This window comes from Balearica regulorum, chromosome 9 (assembly GCF_011004875.1).
Source record: "Balearica regulorum gibbericeps isolate bBalReg1 chromosome 9, bBalReg1.pri, whole genome shotgun sequence".
NCBI classification, from domain to species: domain Eukaryota; kingdom Metazoa; phylum Chordata; class Aves; order Gruiformes; family Gruidae; genus Balearica; species Balearica regulorum.
Window position 1 is genome coordinate 7,602,973 of NC_046192.1, and position 22,315 is coordinate 7,625,287.

General features: G+C 39.2%; 1 protein-coding gene across 4 annotated transcripts in view; it reads right to left on the reverse strand.

The window, feature by feature from the left end:
- The window catches only part of SPSB4 (splA/ryanodine receptor domain and SOCS box containing 4), a 171,250-nt gene that overhangs the window by 121,168 nt on the left and 27,767 nt on the right, over nucleotides 1-22,315 (reverse strand). For all 4 annotated transcript variants that reach the window (XM_075760972.1, XM_075760971.1, XM_075760976.1 and 1 more), the window contains one exon: nucleotides 11,990-12,069. The gene's annotated coding sequence lies outside the window, so the exon portion shown is untranslated. The remainder of the gene's footprint in view (nucleotides 1-11,989; nucleotides 12,070-22,315) is intronic.

A 22,315-nucleotide genomic window follows, 5' to 3' on the forward strand; every position in this document is an offset into this window, starting at 1 on the left:
TTTGGGAGTGGAGGCATATTAAAGAATATCTAAAGGCGTTGCTCATAAGTTATGACTTCTGTAAAAAAAAACCAAACCAAACACCTATAAAACAATACCTGTCATCCATGGATATTTTCTTAAAACCCAGGGGACCACATTAATTACTGCTGCAACACACAATCCTTGCCTGTCCACTGCAAAATCTGTTCTCTCACAGGGAGTTGTACACAGGAACAGCATCAAAGCTACTGCAAATGAACCTACTAATATTACTGCCAATACCAGTCTATACCAAGCTGAGAACGTGTCTCTTGCATGAGCCGCACTGTTCTGACACGACTTTGTCAGAATGAGATGCCTCCCTTAGCACAAAATATAGTCTCTTTCCAAGGGATGGAAATCAATCAACTCACCACTAAGCTTTTAGGGCACCCACCGATCTGCCCTGTGCTCATTAGCAGTGGAAGTGGTAAAGCAAGCCATTTACTAATGTACCTTGTGCTGCCTGCTTAAAAAGGATGAAAGGAGAGAAGACACAAGAACCTAGCGAAATTCAGCTTGAGAGAAGATTCAGCACTAGTGAGTAACAGGAAGGGTTTCTGCAATGTATTGACTGGGCTGGCCAGCTCTGATATAATTAGAATGAGGAATAACTGCAGCAAACTGCTGGCATATGCTGAATTTACTGGTGTCCATATTGCTTAATGGGCCATCACCAACACCGGTGGGGTTTTTCTGTTTGTTTTTAAGACAGACAACAATGCCGGAAAACAAAAGACCTCTAAAAGACGACCATGACATAAATATGCAATAGAAGAGAAGCTCTGCCATTAGCTTACCCTGATTTAGGAAGAAAGGATAAAGAACACCACAGGCAGATTTCTAGACGAATGGTGACACTAAGCTGACCGTGTGGCAGAACCCATAACAGCTGATTAAGAAAAGGGGAAAATGCGATTAAGCCGTGCTATAGGTAACAGTTTCATACTGTACTGCCATCTCTGAAACTCTCTAAAAGGAGCTTTTTATAGGGCCTGACATAGCGCATACATAAACAGACTTTAACAGCAAGAAGCTAAAAGAAGTGAATACAGGAGAAGTAAAATGTCTTCATTAAAAGTAACTTGAATTAGTGGAGAAGAGCCTCACATTCGGGTCAAACTGAGCAGACTTCAATAAAAGGAGTCAAAGGTACTTAGTAGTTTAAGTACCCCGATCGATAGTTCAATATTGTTTTAGTTTCTTTGCTGAAAAAGCAACATAAAGCAGCTAAACCAGGCTAGTATGTGCAAAGAATTCAAAAGAAACCAAACCACCCAAAACTCAAACACAGCTCTTCACATTTATCCTTAGAAATGCAAATGAGCATTGTCCTCGCTAAGAGGTGCTACCTAGCAAGGCACCACGCCGCCTCAGATGCGTTAGGATGAGCAGATGCCTTGATGCATTTCTGGCGATAGCCTTAGGAACAGTGTCACACATTGAAAAAACCAAAGATCAAACGCTCCTCGAAGCTGACGGAGAGATTTCAAAACGTAAAGCCAGCGATGGGATTGAGAAGTAACACCACCATCCGTGAAACAGGACACTGCCATTGTGCATAATTTGTATTACTATGCCTGGGATTTAACTGTGTGTGAGTTTGTGTACGTACGCAACTTTAATTTTCAAGACTCTCCTTTCAGCCATGCTAGATTCGCTTGTTTGTTGGGTTTGGTTTTTTCTTTTTTCAATCGAGACTTGATTATTCTATCATGTTGATATAAATTGGGAATCACTTCACAGATGCAAAGGGACAAGTGATCCAAGAGACTTCTTACACTGGTATAGATTTCCTGAACTTATGTCTGCTGTTGGCATTTTGCACTCCCCGTCATGACGTACCTCGCCATCACCACAGTGAGACAGGAGAAAGCTGTTTTTATTTCACAGATGGACACCTATTGGGATATACCACAAAAATCCAGCAGAACAGGGACAAATGCTCTGGTAAATATATACGTTCAAGTAGGCAGAGACATGCAGAATTAGATGATATTTGAGGTCCCTTCCAAGCCAAACTATTCTATGATTCTGTGATACATATCACATGTAGGTATCTGTGGGCTGTAAGTACCTACAAGATGAACCAGTAGGTGCCTGTATGTATGAGCTGACCTAAGTTGCACAGAGCATACATACATACATACCTGTATCATGTAGTAAAGAACAGTAAAAAGACACTTACTCGTTACACAAGTAACACGGAAAACAAAGCAGCACAGTCACATCAGCAGAGCTTAGTAAGTCACACACTGTGCCACTGAGGCTACGTTTCAAAGAACAAAAACTAGTACCTTTGTGCAGGCCCATTGATCTGTGTGAACCTAAGAGGTGCTCAGTCCTTTTATAGTGCTGTGTGCAGCACAGTAGAAAAAGAACGACCAAAAGTATTTGACAGATCACAGAATGAGGTTTGCAGGTACCAAATCCCAGACTAGTACTCTGAGCAGAGTTCCTCCATTCCTGCAGGCTCTATTCACCAGCTAGTTCAGTACACTGGGCAAACTGAAATGCTGCCTGGCCATGTAAACGAACATTTTATATTAAATCAATCCTGCCCAGGGGCAGGGACGTAGATGAGATGACCTCGCAAATCCTGTACAGCCTGTTTCCCATGCTCAGGGCTGCTGCCTACTCTGTTCCCAACCTGCCCCAGCGCCATTCAGATGACATCCTCATCTTTATGCATTAACCACCTTAAAATATTTTAAGCTGTTCAATTGTTCTTTTTTTTTTTTTGCAAAACAGTCAGTTACCAATATGAAGTATACCAATCACGGACATAGTGACAAAATACCCGTGTTTATGTAAAAAATGTTTTAACTTAATTTCATCCACACTTCTCTTGCAAAACCTTCTGGGAAGGAAACACACCTAAGTTGCACCTCTGTTCCAGTTTAGTCTGCAACCTTTCCTCATCTCCGCTTAGTTAAGAGGGCCCAGCTCACAAAATCTGCTTGCATTACTGTAAACAACCCCAGCTGGATGGTGCTCAGCAGAGGAACAGATGCTTTGAAAGGATACTGAAATAGAAGCCCAAGCCAGACGTAGCTGACTCAGATGTGAGAGACTGGGCCTTACAGCAGATCTTTCTCATTTGTTTTGCTCTTTCCTATATCAGCCATTGCAAAGTATTGAGTCATTCTCTGCTCTGGAAATTCATTATCCGCAACTTGGTTCTAACAGGACTCATAGAGAATTCATCTCTTGACAGTGAAGTAGACATTGCAAGGGAAGGAAAGGTACCCCAAGGTCAAATATTGTTTGGTGCTTGTGATTCACCCAGCTCCATGAGACAGTGCTGTTTTCTGCTTTCCTTGGTTAGATTCAAGAGAAATAACTAAGTCAAGGGAAAAATTTTCAAGTTAATGGGACAACAATATAGCTTCTAAATGATCCAAGAACTGTGCAGTTGGGGAACTGACATTTTAAAAGGTTATTGATTGTATAATTAACATAGATAATCAATAAAATTTAGTTAACATTTATGTAGGCATTAAATTGAGTACGAAATCTGACTGTGAACATCTGACAAATATTTCCACTAGGAATTTAATGACACATTTGAAGAGAGATGTCTTCCTACAATTCTAAAACGTGTAATAAATTTGAAGAAAAACGTCTGCTAGACCCATTTAGTAAACTGATCTTTCTGCAACTGTTTTTACCCACTAATAAATTCCTTAGCCAGCACCCAAAGCAAGTACCAAGTCAGTATCACAGCATGGATTCATCATTAATCACATTCATAAGTGACTTTCTTTCCTCTAGAAAGGCCAGTTCCCATGTTGCTATTTCACTCCTCGGCAGTGTAGCAAAACCAGCAAAAGAAGTACTCGGCAGGCTTTAGCTATAGGTGTTAGGGGTATTCCAAAAACCTGTCTTTTAGTCAGAATATGCTCATTTGAGGGGTGGGGAGAGGAGAAAGGGGAAAAAGAACCTTTTCCTTGGAACATACCCATCTCAAAGAGGTTTTGTGGGAGAGATTTTTCATGACTGGGCTCTATTTTCCCATCAGAGTAGCCAATAGGCGAGTGGTTGGAGATTGCAGATGTGAATTGAGCAGAAAATCTAACCAGTGGTTACTGGCTATTTTGGACTATGTAATTTCTTTGCTGGTGAGTTTGTTTTCAAGTGCTTGAAAGGTCTGTTTCACTTCTGCAGTAGAAAAGGAAACGTCACATTTTGCAGAAGAGAATCTGGATTTCTAATTAGGCTGTAATTGCATTCTTTCCTTTCCTACCTCACCCAGGCTCTAGGTGGGCTGTTTCGCAGACCACCCAACTGAGGAACCTCGCAGACTCAGAGCCCTTCCAACACCTCTCCAGAGGCTTTCTGTGAAATACCTGAGTTAATGCTTGAAGTATCAAAGCGCTCGGACCCTCAGCCTCCTCTCTGTTTAAAGGTAAATGTATTCAGCAATTCCCTGTAATGAATGAGCTGAAGCACAAGCTGAAAGGCAGAAAATGAGTTTGGGTAAAACAGTAACAGGCGACTCAAAGATTCTGAGAGCACTAAGGAATCATGAGCTAATCAGAAAAAAAAAATCTTTTTTGTATATGTTATCTGTAGATCTAATTAAACTAAGCAATAGTGGAAACTAAGTGTCACATGAGTGGTAACAGGGAAGTTACTTTGTAACTTTTTCTTTCACTATAACCCAAAAATTTCCCCAAAACAAGTTAAACGCTGCAAACTTGTTCTGTGTTATTTATAGTCATTCACTGGAATAAGGCAAATCTCAGCAGAACCAAAATAGCCACACTGAAGAGCAGGGACAATTCTCAGTGAGAAGTGGATGGATAGAGAACGTGCACTGCCAAGATATCAGAAGAAGGGAGCATAATTTATTTATTTTAGAGGGACACATTGTTTCTTTAATAAAACCAAAACACAAAACCTACTTCAGCCATAACAAGCACATACCTAAATGTATACATACACAGAAGTAAGACACAAAGAAAGCACTAACCTTCAGGTAATTACTTTGCCACAACATGTCTAGACTGCCCAAAATTACTTTAAACAACTGTCATAAAAACTACAGATTTTTATTTTTTTTGAAAATACCAATTTTCCATATGAATTCTCCGTATAAATGTTACGTTTTTCCTTTGGGCAAAGCAGTTTGTGAAGGGTTTACGGCTATCATGGTAACGAACTATCCAAGCACAATGATTCTGAAGAACCAAATTCAATCTCCTGTTTAAAAAGCTCTCATCCACACTGTAAAAAATGAAATATGACGCTGAGATAAATGAAGGCAGGAAGATGAAAAAGAACTAGTCAGCAGTGAAGCGATTCTTCACAGTTACTAATGCTCCTTCACTCTCCTAGCATTTCTCCCATTGGCAGCTTATGGCTCACAGGGCAAAGAGACTACAAGGCAGCAGTTGCTAAAATCATTGCACACCAGAGTTTGAAAAAAGTTTCTCCAAAGCTACCCATACTAATAACAAATAAAATTTTATTTGTTTATTTTGCAGATCATGCCCAAAGAGGTAAATGTGTTCTTAAGCTAACACTCCAACTAAATCACTCTTAAGCAATAATTTACCTGCTTCCAGTGACTGCATCTGAGAGGTAAATGGTAATTTTATCACAGAAAGCAGGACATAGCATGAATGAGCAACAAACATTAACGTAAATATCTGCAACAGAGATGTTGATTGGTCTGAATGAAGCACGAGTGGAAACATCTGTGTGTTTCCAGCACCAGAAGAGGAGTCGGAACAGTGGCATGTGCTGATGACCTGACTGACAGCAATCAAACTGGTAAGCACCAAGCATGTTGTTTCCATCAAGATGAGGCAGACTACGTAATTTCTCTTCCTCTTACCCCAACAGAAGGTGATACTGCAGCCATAAAGTTACCACCACCGAGAGAAACAAAGAAAATGGGCAGCTTAGGATGCATGCAGGATAAAGTAAGCAAGATTGAGGCAAGTCCCATGCCATACTGCTGACACATAAAGGACATGAAAGACCCATCCAAAACTCAGCTCACCACCACAATCCAAGTGAAACCCAGAAGATACAGTGAGGATTCAACACCCAGCACCCCGGTCCCATGGGCTGCACACAAGGATCCTGGCCAGGCCCCTTGGGCCCACGTGGTTTGGTGCTGGTATTCTCTCAATATCCTACGAGGCTGAAAGCAGACCAGTTTTCCCACACATCGTAAGAAATATTGGGTGGTTATTTCCAGAGCTCATGAACTAGCTTTTCTCTGGGTATGCGTCATCACAAGAGTTGAACTTCCCTTGCCTCTGCCCTCCTCAGAAAGCCCCTCTAAAAGTACCGACAGATCACCACAAAAGAGTATTTGGTTTCCTGAGGTGTGCGTACCTTCTCCTGGTTCAAGCCCTATGGTTGATTCCCCGCACACAACAGTGAGCTATATGAAGGAAGTAAATGCTGCTTAGTGTTTCTGTAGCTATACTTCTGCATGCTTTCCAACAGATAGGAACAAAGAGCTTTTTATCTTCTAGCAATTCACATCACAAAAACAAATTCATGTCAGTCATACACATCAGTTTGATACTTCCTTGTCAGCAGTTAAAAACTAAATAAAACAAAACCCCTTCCCTATAAAGGAAGAAAATGAAGGAAAATACAAGAACAGTTATGCCATAAAATAAGAATGCACCTTAACACTCCATTAATAGTTCTGTGATCTTCCGACTCATTCAGTTGTAGTTACAGGGTCACCATACTCACTACAGTGAGATAAGTTACAATCAATGCAAGTAAAAGATAACACATCGTTCACTTATCTGGAGCCAAAGCAAAAATATTTCTCTCATCTCTGTTAATACCGGGTTTTTATGCTCTACCAATTAAAGATAGTTTTGGGACATTTTCTCTAATTATTCACCAAAAGTGGTCCTTTATATTTCAGCTGGGATTATCCAGAGAATAATACACTTTTATCCCTTTCCTCAAAACACACTTGTGCCCCAGGAAATTTAACTGCCTCTATCTAATCCCATGAAAGTCCTTTCTGAATCACTTGGGGATAGACCTCATGAATTTTTCATTGTTATTTCTTGGTGGGACTGTCAATCAGAGATGAAAAGGAGGAAAACAAAACACAGAGTGAAGTGGTTTGCTAGAAACATCACCTCTGCCAGCGCCAAAATTACATCAGATGGCATAAAGAACCACTTTGAAGAAGCGGCACAGAAAAGTGTGTCCTTTTCTCTCTGTTTTCTAGGATTAATAGCTTATTTCCTTTTTTTTTTTTTTTTTTTTTTCCAGGCACACTCAGTGTTGCATTCTGTTTCCCAGATAACATCGTGGGCACTTCACAGAAGTTTACAACAAAAACTCCGCATCAGTTGTGTTTTAATCAGCTTTCATCAAGTCATCCACAAACCAAACACCACAAGATTTTTTTTTTCTTCACGCTTCTGTGTAGTTACGTTCACAGCAGTGACAGAAATACGGAAGGTGCGGCTCAGATCCCATAAGACGTCTGATCACCACTGACAAGTTAAACATGAGCCCAAGAAACGGTCTCCCGCAGGCAGTCAAAGCACAAACACTGTCTGTACATCAATCCCCCCGCTAGGCGCAGATGCTTGGTATAAGCAGCCTAGAGCTAGTATTATTTAAGAGTCCCAGCCACACACTAAGACCCCACAGGTGCTTTGCAAATGCAGATTCGAAGGGCTGATCTTTCCCTAAAGGCCAAATAGTAATCATGTATAAAGAAAGGCAGAGGCACGTAGTAGTCATATGACTTTTGTAGACCTTTTCAGCTGGCCTTAAAATTCTGTATGAATTATGTTCTTTTAATTTAAAAGCTTTAAAAATTTAAATCTTTTAGCATAAGAAAGGCAAAAAAGAAGGGTCATGAAAGAAAAGAATCAAGAGAAGTGCTCGGAACTGAGAAACAGAAGGCACAGAGCGATTCTCACGCCTGAAAGCTGCAACTAAACAGAAGGCACAGGATCTGACGCACTCAGGTAAACACAGGCAACACATAACTTGGAAGAAGTGGACTATTCTTCCTGACACAAGAAGACAGTTTAGATTCAGCTGCTTTCTGTATTTCTATTAGTACAATTCCACACCAGTGAGGCCTTCATGTCTTTGCAATGTAAGAATCAATCCCATCCAAGCTCAAAGATGCAAAGATGTCAAGTATGGCCATATATGAGTAATAGCTTGTGTTTTTTTTAAAAATACAGGGATCTGAACTCTGTTTCGTCCCATGTATACATTCCCTTTCCATACTTTCGATATTGCATTCTTTTAAATTCATTTATGGTATGTTACAGTTAATGTTTTCAATAGAGCTCCAAGACCTTTGAATACTTGCTTTCTTCAAAGCTGGTTCTTTAAACTCACAGGTTGGAGCTCTTTACATGCAGCATTAGTAACCTGCTGTAGCTGCACAGACTCGGGGCTGCTACAGAACCAGCATATAGGAAGGACCTATATATGCTGTTCCAATACAGTTCAGCAATCAGGGGACAGCCAGCCTCCCTCCCCCAGCCATTCACGTGAGCACTTTGTTCTGGGAAAAGGCACTTTATTCTGGGAAAACAGAAGTAAATTTTCATTTGGGAATAATTACTCTGCTGTGAGAGCTGATCAATTAGCCCAGAATAAAGGGTCAACATGGGAATGGGCCAAAACAAAGTTTAGTCTGTTTTACCATCATTATTGCACTTTTCCAAAAGGTCCTACAGCAAAATGGGAAATACGTGGGTTTGGATTTTTTTTTTTAAATGAAATTTGAAAAAGAAGGTAAGAATCAATCCATTTAAAACTCTATGCCGCTTGATTACATCATGAGGGAAGAAATGGTACATCTATGCTTTTTTTCTTGTTTGTTGAAGTTTAAAGCTCAGTGAAATCTCTCTGAACTTTCTTTGTGCAACTTAAATCACAAGCCAGACTTCAAAAAGAAGTAATACAGCAATTACATTAAAAAGCAAAATAATTTGGGGAAGAGAAGGTCATCAGACCAACAGACAAAGGATTGAACAGAGCTCTAGTTAAGGGGGGGAGGGAAGTCTGTATGAATAGAACAGGATTCTTTTCTAATCAAGCCATGAGCTGCTAAGCTTTGAGAGTTAGAAATAAACCTTTCTACACTAGTAAGGCCACATCCTTCCTGGTAAAGAGATGCTCTTTCTTCTGTTTCACTTCGCTTCCTTTCCTGTTCTGTAATCATCCTATCAGGCAATTGTATCTTTCATCTTTCTCTTAGAGTTTGGGAATTCTTTCCTTACTGGTTGCACAGCTGACTAACGGAGGCAAACAGGGTAATGGTTTGCTATCAGCTGGCCTGTGCAGAAACTAAAATGTGTCCAAAATATAAAAACTTGAAATACTGTCTCCATCTGCATTTATAATGCTAAGGGATTACATGCAGCTATGTGAGTAGTATGACATTTTATCAGGAACAGTTCCCCTTTCCTTCTAACATTTTGGTGGCTGCCCAGAGCCCAATTAATGTATGCAATTTGTTAGCTTTCATACATTGAGACTCATTTTTTTTGGTCCCCACTTCATACTCCCTCGTGTTGGTGCCCACACCATTTGTAACTGCAGCATGACACTGCTGCCTCTCTCTTGTTCTAGATCCCCTCGTGCCAGAAGCAGCAGGTTAGCAGATCTGCACCAGGTGAAGGAGAGAAGAAATAAGAAAGCAAGGGGAGAAAAATGCTGCTCGAAGACAGCAGCAGTGCTGCCCTGCAGACCACCACTCAACACATGAGATCATTCTTGGTTACACTTTTGCTACTGCCTTGCACCAGTTCGCACTAACAGAAGCCCCAAACCGTTTAGCGGTTATACGTAGGATATAGCCATTGTATCGCAGGATTAGTGGCCTGCACACGCTGCAATCCATCCCCATTCAGCATGTTTAACCCTAAATGAGACTAAAGGATGTTCTTTAAGAGTGCGTATAAAGGCACGCCTCAGTAGGTCCTACATCAATAAATGTTGCAGCACACTCTAAAAACAACGGCCAAATCTCCCTTCTATTGAAATTCTGCATTCTTTTACCTTGAACAGGCCTTTACAGACATTTACAGGAAAAAATAGAAACGGCTTCAATGCATAAATGTAATTTCTCAGGCATATCCCAGAATATATATTTAACACACTCACACAATGAAAAAGGAGCTTCAAGTTGTAATGTGCTGTCAAATAGCCATCAATTCCAAGACAGGTGCTTCCACATCTGATTAAGTAAGCAAGAAAGGATGAAGACAATTGGTCTTTAAGGCAGGAAAAAGCAGAAAAGCTCCCAAGAATGGACAGCAGTAGATGGAGAAAAGTGCCTGCTAGACGTAGTTTTAAAACAGGCACAATTTTAACTGCTCATTCTACTGAAGTGTCTCAGGCACAGCTTTGTTTTCATAGATTTTGATTTTCAGACCAAGTGTTTCATACCTAAAATACATACATATTCCTCGCATATAAAAAAAGGCTGGTTCTGCATGTTTTTCAGAGTAATTGGGTGACTTGGCACAATAATCACTTCAGAAGAAACCTGAGGAACCTCAGGAAGCCTCTAGTCCAAACTCCTACACAAAGCAGGGTCAGCTACAAGGTCAGGTCAGGTTGCTCAAGGCTTATACAGTCAGGTCTTGAAACTCTCAAAGGATGGAGACTGCATAATCTCTCTAAGCAACCTGTTCCACTGCCTCACTGTCCTCATATGTTTTAAAAAAAATATTATCCAATCTGAACCTGTTTTGTTTCAATTTATGTCAGTTGTCTCTCATTCTTTCACAGTGAAAAGCCTGGTGCCTCAGAAGGAATGGCATACTGTTTTTCTGAGACGTTTATGACTGCTTTGTAAAATACGTGAGAGATTTCCAGGAAAGTTTTTCAATTGAGAAGAGGATCCATGAATAAAACCTGCAGCATCTGTAAAATTATCTCAAAGAGTTCACTGTAAACTACATTTGCCTTACAAAAGGGCCAATTCCTCATTACTTCATGGTAAGTATAAACATTTTGGAAGAGTGGAAAATATTAATTAGCTAAAAAACAGGCAGAGTAAAGAAGTTTCAATTTCAAGGACAAAACAAAGCAAAGTATGTTGATCATGGAAATTTCAAGATCAAAATTAGGCAGTTTAGCTGGTTTGTTGTGACATAAGCCACAATTTTCCAATCACTGCCTAAGGCAAAAGTGTCACAGCTGAACTAAATTGCTTAGATTAGGATGTTTAACTTGACATGTTTATTCTAACGCAAAGCCAAACAAATCTTTCCAACTTTCTAGAGGTTTCTTCATCCATTTTCTTTTTTAAAAAAAGCTAATCAACTCTAGTACTTCTACAATAAGAAAGAAGCAAAATTACAAATGTATACGTGCAAATATCTATACACAGATGTCCATAAAATACAATGGTTACATATTACTTTATATATATGTGTGTGTGTGTGTGTGTGTGTGTGTATATATATATATATAAAAAAAAAAAAGATCAGATTTCTTGCTATTTGCAATGGTGGCCTGAGTTGGCAAAAGGTTTCATATTTATCTATAATTTATACTGGTCACCTTTAATAGTCATAGATAAATGTACTTTGGATAATTAGAGATAATCCTGAATTCCTCAAACAGCTGCGCAAAAGTCAATCCACTGTGATAAATACCAACGAACTTAGTTTCTGGGCATCAGCAGCCCTCTGTGCTGCTGTCACAGCTAGAAAAGGATCAGACTAGAAGGGGAAGAGGCCAGAGAGAAATGGGTTTTCAGAAAGCTGAAGCCGGCACAGTGAACAAATGCTGGGTATGCCATCCTTTCACAGCAGGTTATGCAGCCACAGTACAGCACACAAACACCCCGTTAGAGCAGGAAGAGCAAATATGCGTGCAAATGCAATTAGGCTCCATTCAGGACCTACGTAGCCAGTTCAGGGCTGCTGTGATCATCCCTGATTTACACTGCAACACTGATACATCTTAAAAACAGTCAGTATCCTACCTCACACTCCAGGCAGAAGAAACTCCTTTTTGCCTTCAAAATTTGCCAAATTTCAATATTAGAAAAGAGTCAGCAGGTACCTGGAAGGAAACTGAAAAAAAAGGAGCCATTATAAAGTATTCCACGTGGATTAGAAATTGTGCTTACCCAAGTACATGATGCATTCTAGTACATACACATTAGTGAAATGAAAGTGAGGTGACTTCTGAGAGAAAAGATATTAAAGTCTCTGAGGTGTACCAACTCAGGCACTATTGAAGACTCTTCTCTCCAATTCAGTCACGGAGGGTGTGCAGCTCACATGAGGCTCAGGTTTTGTGGCTGCCCAGCAGTAAAATGCCCCATCCAGGACACGAGAATGCATCTCTGTGAGGAGGACAGAAAAGGGACTGAATGAGAAGAGCTGTCCTCATGCATCAATGAGCAAAACCACGCGTATTCTCCACCTCTTCTCACATGTTTGATTGATAGAACGTAACTGGATCCAGGCACTATGTTCTCTACTGTCTCCTCTACAAAGAGATCCCTCAAGCACAGGCAGGCAGCCACTGCTGAGGAAGCAGCTAAGAATGGAGCGGAGCAGCAAGAAACTGATGAAGGCCTGGAGGAGTCACACACAGATGCTTTGCTTTAGAAGAACATGTCCCACCATGTCACTGAGATTTACGATTTGGGGATTAGAAAGTATTTCGAGGAAAATTATAATCGGAAAACAGGATTCTGCTTCCCTGATCTCATCCTAAAGACATTTTTACTGAAAGGGACAATCTATTTCCACAAAAAAAAAAAGTTATTTTTTATGTCTAGCAAGTAGAGCTTCACATTATTTACCCTCTATATCAAACTCTGTCCTTTACATTAAACAATGAATTCTGTTACCAAACTCCTCTTTCTAGTAATATTTAAAATACTAACCACTAAGTAGCCATTGCTCATTGTCCTAGACCTGCTAGACTAAGTGCATCAAATTGGACCATAAATTATGTGAGTTCTATTTTGAGCTTGACATAATTTATCCTGTTGTTTCAATTTATATTTAGCCTTCAATCCATCCCCAGCAGCCCTAATATTTCACATTTTGTTAGTTTGTCTGCTTTACCCTGACTAGTGACTTTTACAAAAATAACTACACTTCAAAACATCACTTCTGAAAATTAACCCTAAAGCGGTGTTCACAACCTGTCAACACTTCTGCGCAAAAGGAAAACTATCATGAGTGCCCAGCTGACAACAGCAGTCGCTGAAAGCAATAACAGAAAAAAAAAAAGTGAAAACTCAGAAAAACACACATACAGATCTCAGTTCTAAACTGTTTAATAGCCTAGAATACAAGTTTGACAGCAAACACTGTAGTTAGTTACTTTATTATAACCTAGATTCATATGCACAAAGATTTCTATAAAAACAACTCTTTTCCGATGGTATTCCTTCTGCAAGACCTTAGGTAAAGATGATATTTTTCCTTCAGTATTTTCAGCAAAATCAGTTGGAAGCAGTCTTTTAACTGTAAATGTATTTTACAGATATTTTTACTGTTAAGAAAAAGTTTTAAAGACATGTAAATGATCCTCACTGAACGATAATCTTTTTGCTGCTTTAGACTTTTAGAGTTAAAACTCCAAAAGTTACTTTGCAATTTGGAGGGCAAAACTTAAATTCTAAAGCTTAAATTCTAAAATTGCATTAATTTTCCTTGTATCATGGAATAATGTGTCAAGCTTATGTATTTTGTGCAGGCAGCTTACATATGAATGTATCTCTATGGTACAAACAATTCATTTGATACCTATACTTCTGCAAAATGTAGTTTCTGCAAGCATTCATTAACCTAACTTATTTTCTATGTAAAAAACCCCTTTCAATGGATACACCTACTTCTTCTAAACAGTATTGCCTAAAAAGTTTAATACTAATAATTTATATACTTGTAATTGTACCAGGACTGGACATCATATAGTCAGAAGGCTCCAGCCTTGGTGGTTGCTCTAGCTTTACTTCGTGAGCCTCGGAAGGACTTTTCCCTTCAGCGAGGCTTCAGCCTGAGCCCACTTGCACGGCCCTTCTTTGGACCGGAGTTGTAACACCTGTGGGAACAAATGATGCTTCAACATCCTTACTGGAATGCAGTATTTATCTAGCAAATAGGGATCCTACAGCTTAGGAGAGAGTCTAAATATATGTTCTTTCCTGAATTCAAGTGATCAGCCCAAACATAAAATTTCCAACAAAGTTCAACACCCCAATTAGCAAATATTATTGCTGCTTTTTTGTTGTTGTTTTTAAGCAAGCCAGAAGTTTCTTATTCTTTCCCAAACCTACTAACAAATACAAAAGGATGCCACTATAAATTGTAAAGGCCTCAACATTACATCAGTGGAAGTGACATTTCTGTTCTCTTTTTCCAGCCTAACATGACAATCCTTTTTATCCACTCCTGCTAAGATGATGCTTAGCAGCATTGGGATCGTAGGACACTAAGTCTCACTTGAAGTCCTACTTTCACATAAGACCTAATGTCTTATGGAACAAATTTTTCTATTGTTCATTATTTCTTAAAAATATTTCTTTGAAAGTCACAAAGCTGTCTGGTGTAGGGCAAGAAGATGACTTATCAGAATCATCTTTCATACAAAAGTTAGCCAGCTCAAAGCACCGACAGAAATGACTTTGCATGAATAAGCATATTTTGAAGGTAATCAGTAGGAAATAGCATCTGATGATTATGTTTTGGATGTGTTAAAAAATGGAACTTAACAAATTGAGAGTGCAGCCAAGATCTAACCTGCTGTATTTCCCTCAAATCCAGATTTATCATTGCCTGCTATTGCTGAGTTCAGCTCAGCATCTTGCCCCAGGGTGTTGAATGACACCCTCAGGGTCCTGCTGGAAAAGAATAAAAGCTTTTTCTCTCAGCTAACCAATAAAAAGCCAGCCAACAGCACTCCAGGAACACCTATTAAAGCCTACCAGAGTCTAATAAAAACAGTTACTTAAATATTAAAGCCACTTCATTGCTAGTCGCTGGAATGTAGGCATTTCAACTGGTTCAAGCCTTTATCAAATGTTTAAAAAGAAAATTTGTGCTATTTACAGGCACAAGTATAGAAGCACTGTGCTTGCCAGCCCATTTTATTGATCACTTCAAAGAAAATTTATCTTTAAACCAATTATTTCTTAAATCCTGCAGCTGAAACTGGTGTCTCAGTCCCCTACATCAGCACAACTGTAACCAGTCAGTCCAAGGACAGACAGCCCAAAACAAACCAGGTCAGTCAGAACCATTAGTATCAACTATGGGATCAGAGTTTATAAATTCTTTCAGAGTGTTAAAAACATCAGAAACATCATTTGTGTTTAGACAGATGTAAAGGCACAACACATTATGAACTTACGAGGCTTAACAGACACAAAGGGTGCAAAGGGAAACAAAAGGAAATGGGTACAAATAAGAGACCTTAAACTTCTCACCACTGAATCCAAGCTAAAAATAAAACCATTCCTAAAGTAGACTGGTCCTAAGTCCATAATTAGACCAAAACTTTAAGATGTTTTCTTTATACTGAATTCTAACACCAATCACTAAAGTCAAGGTTCATTTAATCCTTTCCTCCCCTCCTGTTGCATGCCATTTCCATTCTTAAAAACAAGCAGTATACGATGTTTCAGTTCAGAGAGCTTTTGTTGTGAAAGGCTCAGCTTTACTGTAACAGCTGTGGGTTGGAGAGGACAAAACGCTCATTGCACTGGGAATTTTGGCAGTCCCCAGGTAGAAACTTGCCAGGTAGAACTTCATTTTGGACCACCTGTGGGTGTCTTCACTCCTTGCTCTATTCCCTTTCTCTGCTAACCTGTCTCAGAAATATTCCACACTCGATCAAGGTTTGCAGGCTGATCATCTTCATGTTTCGATTATTCATATGAAGAGTGGGTAGTCAAAAGCATTCAAGTGTAGGTTCTACTTTATTTCATTCCAATCTGGGAGATTTTTGCTTCTTATTTCAAACATGATTACACCTCTTACATTTACACTTGTTCATCTAGTTGTTTAAGCCATTTATGGATGTGATTAAGTATACTCTCATTCAGCAAGTCACTTAAATGTGGTCTGTCTTTTGCTGACTGGGGAAGCAGCACTAATTAACAGTCTTGTATCTCCTTTGATGAAATCCTTTTCTTAACGTCACATTAAGGAAATTACTGATACCCATGAATACATACCTGGGTTATTTTTCATAAGTAACTTAACAAGTCTAAGACGTGTATGTATGTATCATAAACTGACCAGGCAGTAATCCCTGTCTTTCCTCAACTAACATTCTCCTACAGCCACATCAGCACTTTTTATAACATCTAACATTTAGGTACAACACACTTTCATGGCAGATTCATCCTTGTCTGTTCAACATACAGTGGATTTCTATAGTAACGTTGGCTGCAAACAATAAGCTTTTCATGTTAAAAAAAAAAAAAAAAGGTAAAGAGTTTTAAGTGCAAGTTTGGATAGTGTGCAGGAGAGCATCAAGCTGACATCAGAATTCCTCAGCGCAGTCCCTGAGAGTACATACCATCGGCAGCACGGTACTGAGAGTCTCAGGACAAGTACATTGGCAGCACTGGAGTTACACACACTCTGAAGAAGTAGATGTTGGTCTTGACACTACTCAGAGAAATTCACACCATCCGGCGTGAGTACGCACCAGGAAATTTTGCACACAGATGGGAATGCTCCATCCTCTTTCCAATAACCAGATTAAGGCATACACAACTGAGAAGCAAGTGTTACTGGAACATAGTGCCTGTTAAGAGAGGGTGGCTAACCCCATTTGAAAAACAGCTAAGTGTTGACGAAGTCGTAAAAAGCTTAAGTCTAACTTTATAATTATTTCCTAAGCGACAATTAATTGAAACTTTCATGTATTCTAAGAATCTTCCTCTGCAAATACAGAGATGTAAGAAAGCCCAAGAGTATGACGGCAATGCCCATCTGCCAAAGGCACAGCACTCATCACAGATCATCCAGTTCCCTTCTGCAGGCAAACAGCAGTTAGGTGGCCAAAGAAAGAGAACAGAACAAAACGAGCGATGACACAGCACCAAGAAACAGCAGCTTTGCCCTTTCAGCATCCTGAGCAGCAATTGGCTGTAGCTTAACTAAGGAATCATAAAATAGAGCCAGCCATCTCATTTACTCTCTTATACCAAACTAAAATCAACTACATCATGCAATTCTCCTTACATTTTCTTCTTAAAGATTTTTATGAAGACTACTGAAATACTACTGTAAGCTAATATAGAGTTTTACTATTAAACAAAAGACAGTAGATTTTTTTTTTTTCTAAAAAGCCAAAAGGTCACCTTGGTGGTGTAAATAGATTCCATTCAGAGTTAAGTTCTCATCATTAGTTTATCTTTCTCCTTAAAGACTTCTCCCTGATAATTTTCTTTTGAAGAATTGATTTTAAAGTGTATTACAATCCAAAACTCTCAAGAAATGTAGCCTTACTACTACTTACAAACTGGCTTAGCCTCTCTGGTTTCCAAATTGTTACCAGACAGAAGTAATTATAACTAAAATAAACACTTTTGTTTGACTTTGCCATCCCTGCAGTGGTGTCTAAAGTTTAAAGAACCCTGGAAGGGTTCATTGAGGAATAAAAAGGAAAATAACCATTGAAATTTGGCCCATTGTTTCTTGATATTACACAAGTACAGTGATTTGGGGAATAAAACTACCAAGCTCATCACCTTGAACTACTCCTTCTGCTGGGGGAAGAAACAAGTATCTTACTTCCAGAGCAGTAAGAATTTTTTCTAAGACTGCTTCACATTGCACCATCACAGATGTGCAGCACATCTCCTGTCACAGCACAGAGCCTTGACCACGCCACCAATCTGCCTGCTCACCATGCCTGGCTTGGGTTGTACACAAGACACAAGCGCTTCTTGCCTGACCATGAAAGAGTTGATCCCAGCGCTGTGCAGTTAAGGAAATTATTCTTTAGCTCATGGGGTACAGTCTTTAGAACTAGGAGCTCAAACTAGCCATTACTTTCTTCACCTGTTTCCAAGCAGGTACCAAAGCAGCAGGCACCAAACTCCGTTCTCACAGACAGCAAGTTTAGCCCAGCATAAGTACTCTTTTCCTCCCCACCTAGTTAGAAACTAAAGCGTTGCCAGCTCCCAATAACTGCAGGGGTCTCCCTTCTTGAAGGGTGTGCTGCAGAGTGAAGCACTTACATGACAATCCCAGCTTTTAAAGTAGGGCCTCTAGCTCTCATGATGGCCAAGATATGCTTTAAAAGTCATAATGACTCACAAAATAGAGGGTAACTAAAAATAACAGTTTCTCATCTGATGATTTTTAAGTAAGCCTCATGTTCTTTGGGTACTTGGTGATTTCAGTAGTGATAGTATCAAGTTGAATAGGTTCCAAGTGTGCAAATCGCCCTCCTCTGCATACCCCGTCTATAAATGCTTTAAGTAAGATACTCCTAATCCTTTTAACAATAGAATACACATAGCATTAATTACTTCACTTCCACTTCAAAATCAGTGCTTAAAACTTATTCTTCACTTTGCAGCAGAGCTGGAAGAAAAATAAATCTGAGCATGCTGTCCACTCAAAATGTGCCCTTCACAGCTCAACCTGCCAGCTTCTTTCTCCTGAGTCAGCAGGGAACTGAAGGAGACAAGACAGCTTCCCCTGAATAGCTTCAAGAGGTTAAGTTGCCTAATTTGATATCCTACCAATTCACAAGAATTGAGCAGAGAAAGTAGAGGGTTGGCAGGAGATCAACACTTTCTAATTTAAATGCTAACATTTCCAGGCTTTTTAACCCTCATTTTAGCAAGCTGATGGATTTGTTTGTTCCTTTTCACTCTGTCAGTGGATCTTTTTAGAATGATCCCATTTGACATTGGGATAAAGGTGAGCGTGTGCATCAGGCAGTTTGAACAAGTTCCTAAGGAAGAGAAAGACAAATGCAAAACAACTAAAGAAAGACCTAGAGAAGAAATTCGGGAAAAAAGCATGGGGCATATCTTAAGATCAGCACTTTGCTGTAAAGAGGAATGCAATATCTGAACTGCAAAAAAAAAAAGGGTCTGTTTTGTACAGTGCTTATTTTTCTACAGAGAAAAAACAATAATCTTCACAAAAATAAAAAACTTCATGAACTGTCATGCTGTTCCGATCACGTCAAGTTACATGCAAACAGGACTACTCATTAGCATAATCCTAGACGTGATATAAATGTGATAAACCATTACATTTGTTTACTAATTATAAGGAGACATCACATAGTGATTGCACACAAGGTATTAATAGGAACATTTCATTCATTTCTTAAGATACCAATAGCAAAGACTTTAAAAATGAGTATGTTTCATTTGCAATGGAAAAAGGACAATCCAAACCCAAAGCAAAGGAGCCAAAGAAAAAGAAAAAGAAAATAAAATCCCTGTTGGAACGATGTTGATGATCCAGAAACAGAGAGCACCAGAAAGCAGTTAACCAGTTTAGAGTACATTTCGTATACTTTTCATTACATTAACCATTATTTTGCCATTTATTTCCTAATAGCCTTTCCTTAAATCCACCCAAAGTGACTGGAAGTTTCAATAAGCAAAGAAACAGGAATGGAGACTCAAGTGTTTGGATCACAGCCAGAAAAAGCAAAGCTGCTGCCATATGTTTAATGCATAGGTAACGGTCCCTTCAGAACTGAATTCAAACTTCCCCAGTGTCTGCAATTTCACTTTAAAAAGTGTGGGACAATATGAAAAGACATTTTAATATCAGTTTAAGTAATTTTGTAATATCTGAACAATGATATTACAGTCAACAAATGACTCCACTCATAGATGACGTACATAAATTTATTTATGCTTATATAAAAAAGCAAGATCAATAGAAGCTCATCAATATAAGCTCAAAAATAAAACCAACACATTCTGCTATAGGTTAAAAAAGGAGGGCAGGAAAGTGAGGAGAACAAAGAAAGAGAAATAAAAATAACAATTAAAAACCTCTGCAGAAGTCAGCAAAACACAAGAAGTCTTCAGAAAGGGGGAAAAAGCAGAAGTGCCAGAAGCTTCATATAATATTCTAAAGCCCTTTGATACTAATTTACATAAGGAACTTCAAAGGTAGTGACAAAATAGTGGCTTATCGATGGGAAACAGAGGTGTGGGAGCGTACGGGACTGAAAACTGATACAAGAGATCTCTGGCTATTCCTAGGCTGTTTGGACAGCATATAATAAAGCAACTTTCCATCAATCCGGAAGGGGGAAAAAGCCATGTCAGGGAAAACAGGAAAAAACCCCCCCAAACGTATGCTTGCTAGCTACTACGCTACACTCCAAATAATGCCACTGTGTAACCCTTTCTGTAAAAGCAAATTAAGAAGTACAGTAGGCACTTGGTTACTTAAGGACAATTCTGATTCCAGTTAGTGTTGAATAAGGGCTTAGTTCTTTCCACTCAAAGAAAAGTCCAGTGAAAAAGAAATACTGAAGATTTAATGAGGACATACATTATTGTTCATCTCCTGTTCTGCTGCCATACAAATCCTCTACGAAATCTCAAATCATTAACAAATAGGAAAAGCAAATTACTAGAAGTTCACCCAAAGGTCAGCTGTCTGCACCCAGCAAAGATGCAGAGCCAGTAAGAAAGTCTTCAGCGGGACCATATTGTGTGAAAGGAGGCTGGCTTACCACAGTCAGAGAGCTTTGGGAAAAACGCACCGATTTTGCCAAAAAAAAATTGTCAGGTACAGAAACCAAAGGACAAAACTTCTGAGAACATCAAAATATTTCAGCATTCCACAAAGGAAATGTGGCAATGCTTCATTTTAAGCAATGCAGTATTAATTTTGTATTACATTATGACAGCATGATTATCAAAAGAAAAACATTTTGATCAAGGACATTTTTGTCTCTTCATTCATGGAGTATTTGAAAATGAATCAGCAGGGTTCTTAACCCAAAAGGAGAGAAATACTGAAGGCTTAAACCCTTCACAAAATACATCAGAACATGTGTTGCACTGCAAATAATACAGCTGATCTTCCCATAGAATTAAAACTGCTTGAGGAACACAGTATACAGCTACTATTACTGTTTCTTTGTAGATGATTGTTGTTGTTAAGGAGGAGTGAACTTCACAAATATTCTAAGTCAGCAGTGTATTTCCAACTACTTAGGATAAAATGACCCACACTAGCCCACATTACTCCTCTTGTTCCACAAAGACATGATATTCATCCGATAAGCCTTGCTACAGCTATGTAGATTTCATTACAGTATAGCAAATACACTTTGGATTTTGCATGCTAAGTGATTCCTAATGACCTAACACAATTAATTCAAAATAAAGGTATCCAAAGTTTTTTATTCCAAAACAATATTATCTGAAGCACATACACAGTGAACAGGGAGTAAGAAATTCAGTTATTGTTTCACAGTATGTCATCCACGTTCACTCAGCTGTAACAGCATGAGATTATGAGATAACATGAAGAAATGTGAAAACTAGTTGACTTAAGATGCATGTCTTCACCTAAGATTTGAAAATAAACAGCGATCACTTTCAATAAAATTGGTATCATTCATATTATGTAGTATGTGTCTCCTAATATAGAATTAATAGTCTTATACAGACATACCTGAATAACTTGATGGATGTCAATCGTATTTTTAAGGACCAGCAGATGGAGTTGTGGTGGTTTCTCTGAGAACAGATTAGCTGCTGGAACTTGGTTGCAGTGAAAGGGTAAATACACTTTGGCTGGGTTGTAGGTTCTGACAGGCAGCGATCTAACGCTGACAGAAGAGAGTTTAGCAGGAATTTACCTTGCTAGGACTACGAGGACTCATATGCCTTGTGGATGACCGTATCGTGGACTGTAGATGTGCTTTATTGCAAAATAACTCTAATATAACATCTCACTTCTCCCCAGCAAGTCACTTCAACCTCAATGTTTCTTACTTCAGGCATGCCTCCCCATCACCTCTTCTTCTCTCTTCAACTTACTTGTCTTAGCAGACTTTTCCAACCCTTACTCATCTCCCCTTTTCTCATGCCATTCTTAAATATTTCACGTAGTCCCACAGAAGAAAAAGTTCAACATGAAGCCAGAGCAGACCTGCAGGCAACTAACAGAGAACGCAGATGGGAAGAGCACTGAAGGAATGTCAGCGATGCTTAAGAGGAGCAGTATTTCCAGGAAGACCAGTGCGTCCATGCTGTCCGAGTAACTTCCCAATACACCAAAATCCCCGTCCTAGAGGAAGGAGAAGGATCCCATCTGTGTTTAACATC